Source organism: Chrysochloris asiatica, unplaced genomic scaffold, assembly GCF_000296735.1.
Source record: "Chrysochloris asiatica unplaced genomic scaffold, ChrAsi1.0 scaffold00222, whole genome shotgun sequence".
Taxonomy (NCBI): Eukaryota; Metazoa; Chordata; class Mammalia; order Afrosoricida; family Chrysochloridae; genus Chrysochloris; species Chrysochloris asiatica.
In genome coordinates, this window is record NW_006408740.1 from 3,057,532 (window position 1) to 3,061,672 (window position 4,141).

Sequence of the window (4,141 nt, forward strand, 5' to 3'; positions counted from 1 at the left end):
TCTCTCTCTCTCTCTGTCTCTCTCTATATATATGTGTGTGTGTGTATGTGTGTGTGTATTAAATAGAATTCCAATTTTAAGAACTTATTTTTCACCAATCCTCCCAAATTATTAAATAAATATACATATATGTTTAAAATATGATAACACTGGTGTAAATTAAACATTAAGAAGGCTGATAAGAAAATACATTTACAGTCAGGAAATATCAAAGGTCTCTAATAGAAACCTTAACCATCTCATGTGTCAAAGAGCTTTGCTTCCTAGCTAATGCTCTAAATATAGACAGTCTCAAACACTTGTTGGAGCCCTGGTGTGGCGCTGTCCGGTGAGCACTGGACTGCTAACTGCAAGGTCTGCGGTTCAAACTCACTAGCTGCTCCTGGGAATCAATTTAATGGCACTTAGCATCAATCACTTGTTATATGTTAACAAACAGATTTTAAGTTAAGAATAAAGTCGAATGTCGGCTGGATTGCTCGAGTTCTCACAAGTTTATCATCTGCTAGGAACCAAGCGGAGGAGTCTGACTGAGCTTTGCCGTCAAGCAAGTTTAGCTTTTGGCAGTGCCTTAGATCAGGAAAGGAATTTATGGCAGCAGCAATTTCTCAGGGTTACTGTGGGACCTTTACTTCCCTCTACCGATGGAAAAGAAGTATGATTCTTTGCTGTGGAGCCTTCCTCTATTGTGTGTTGGAGGGGGAGGGGGGGGCAGGGAGGCACAGGGCAGGGAGGGTGCAGGAAATCACATTATCAACGACTGGTGTTAGAGAGATGCTGAGTCAGTGCTAATCACTGTCCAGACATCCTAGAATATTATCTCCAGATAAATTGAGTCTAGTAGGTCTTCAGCAGATATTTTTCAATGGGTCTTCAACTCAGACATTTAAATCATTCTACAAAAGCTAACAGAAAAAGTCCCAGTAGTGTAATGAGTTATGAGTCCGGATGATAACCAAGACCAACAATTTGAATCTATCAGCGGGTCCACAGAAAACGGACTAGATGACACACAACTGCTAACACCAAAGCTGCTAGCAAGTTCTTTTTCAACCTCAGCACAGTGTCAGAAGTATGACTTTTTGTTGTCATTAAGTGCCACTGAGTTGGGTCCGTCCGATTCTGTGTGACCCTAAATAGGGTTTCTGAGGTTTGAAACGCTAACCTGTGATTAGTAGCCCTGTGCTTATCCTATAGCAGCACCACAGCAGCACTCCAGAAATGTCCATAGTTGTTATCATCTTCGAAGAGTCGTACAGATTAAGGAACACTCTTAAAGTGTAACTCTTTGCTACTGGTCCTGAACTCTAGTTTTAATCTGGAAATTATAACAATTGATTATTTCAATCTCCAAAATCATTTTATGTAATTTAAGTATACCTCTATGTAATAAGGCAATTAGGAGTTGTTGAGCAGTAGAAAAAGTTAAAAACTCAACTACAAACTGAAAGGCTGGCAGTATGAACCCATCCAAAGGTGCCTCGGATTAAAGACTGGTCATCTGCTTCACAGCCTTGAAGACACTATGAATTAGGTCTACTCTGCACATATGAGGTTGCCATGATACAAAGTAAACTCTGCATCAAATAATACCATGAAGCAATAAACTATTGCCTGAAATTACTGTGCTCCTTTTAAAACCACATATCTGATATAAGGGCACAGATAAACTGCTATTGTTCTTAGATGCTGTCTTGTCAGTTTCGACTCATAGTGAAAACAATGAAACACTCCCAGATCCTGCACCATCCTTATAACTTATGTTACCCTTGAGCCCAGTGTTGCTGCCACTGTGCCAATCCATCTCGTTGGGCACTTCTCTTTGTTGCTAATCCTTTTAGAGACTGGTTCCTCCTGATAATAAATATGACCAAAGTAAGAGACGAAGTCTGGTTATCCTGGTTTCTAAGAAGCATTCTGGTTGTACCTCCTCCGACACAGAGTTGCTTGTTCTTCTGGCAGTACATGAAACTTTTATTATTATTCTCCAACATCAATTCTTCTATGGTCTTACTTACTCATTGTCCAACTCTCACAAGCATATGAGGATCCTGAAAATACCCTGGCTTGGGTCAATTGCACCATAGTCCTCAAACTGACATTTTTGCTCTTGAACACTTTAAAGAGTTCTTGAGTAGAAAATCTGCCTAATTCAGTAAGTCATTTTATTTCTTGATGGCTGGTTTCATGAGTGTTGATAGTGGATCCAAGTAAAATGAAGTATTTTCTCCAGTTACATGGATGTTGTTTATTGGTCCAGTAGTAAAGATTTCTATTTTCTTTACATTGAAGTGCAACCTGTGTTATTGCACTTCATCAGTATTTTAAGTTCTCTTCACTTTCAGCAAGCAAAGTTGTATCATTTGCAATAGCACAAGTTGTTAATGAGTCTTCCTCCAATCCTGATGCCATGTTCTTCTTCATATAATCCAGCTTTTGGAATTATTTGTTCAAAATACAGATGGAATAACACTGGCAAACACCTTTCCATGATTCCATAATTTTCCATGATTCGTTGTCCCCTTGTTCTGTTGTAATGACTGTCTCTTAGTCTATGTACAGGTTACTTGTGAGCACAATTAAATTTTCTGGAATACCAATTCTCTGCAATGCTGTCCATAATTTGTCAAGACTCACACAGTTGAAAGGCTTTGCATAGTCAATAAAGGACTAGTGTGGCACTGTAGGATAAGCACTAGATCACAAGGTCGATATCAACTGCAAAGGCAAACTTTGTTTTTGTCTTTGGTTCAAACTCACCAGGGACTTCTCAGAAACCCTTAAAGGGTCGCTGAGTCAGAACTAGCTCGATGACTTTTAACACCTTTCTGGTATTCTCTGCTTTCAACAAAGATCCATTTGACATCAGTAATGATATCCTTCCTTCCAAGTCCTCATCTGAAAACAGCTTGAATCTCTGGCTGTTCCCTACTGATGTACTGTTGCAGCCATTTTTTAACTATGTTTGGAAAATCTTTTTGTTTGTACATGGTTTTAATGATATTGTCTGGAGATTTCCACATTCCATTCGGCCACGTTTTTTTGGAATGAGTACAGATATGGATTTCAGTTGGCCAGGTATAAATGAGTAAGTGCCTCCAGTGCAGCATCAGTTTGTTGAAAGATTACCATATGTATTCGATCAATTTTCATAGCCTTGTTCTTTGCCAATATCTTCAGAGCACCTTGGACTTCTTCCTTCAGCATCATTGACTCTTGATCATCTGCTACCTCCTGGACTTGCTGAACATCAACCCTTTCTTTTTTGTACAGTAATTCTGAGTATTCTTTCCATCTTCTTTGATGCTTTCTACATCATTCAATATTTTGCCCATAGATCCCATCGGTATTGCAAGTCGAGGCTTGATTTTTTTTCTCAGTTCTTTCAGTCTGAGAAATACTAAGGGTACACTTGCCTTTTGGTTTTCTAATTCTAGATCTTTTCACATTTCCTCATAATATTTAATTTTGTCTTCTTGAGCTGCCTTTTGAAATTTTCTGTTCAGTTCTTTCACCTCCTCATTGCTTTCAGTTGCCTTAGCATCTCTATGCTGGAGAGCAAGTTTCAGAGACTCCTAAGAGTTTGTTTTCCTTCTTTCTTGTCTTCTCAATGACCTTTTGCTTTCTTCCTGTATAATGTTCTTAATGTGATCTCATAGCTTTTCTGGTCTTTGGTCATTGGGTCCAATATATCAAATCTGTTCTTTAAATGATCTCTAAATTCAGGTGGGATATTGCTGCAATAGTACATTGACAGGGAACTACCATAGGTTTAAGTGGTTCAGTCAAGGATATGGAATGAGGGATATCATTGCTGACATCAGATGAATCTTGACTGAAAGCACAGAATACCAGGAAGATATTTACTTGTGTTTTATTGACTATGCTTTTTGACTGTGAATCATGAGAAACTTTGGACAATATTGTGGAGAAAGAGTATTCTCGAACACTTAATTTTGCTCCTGAGAACCTATTGCTCGCTCAAGAGGCAGTCGTTTGAAAAGCACAAGGGGACACTGAATGGTTAAACTTTGGAAAGGTGTGTGCCAGGATTGTATTGTTTCACCATACTTACTCAATTTGTTTGGAGTCCTGGTGGGGTGCTGTAGGATAAGCACTAGACCCCAAGATCAGTTTGAAT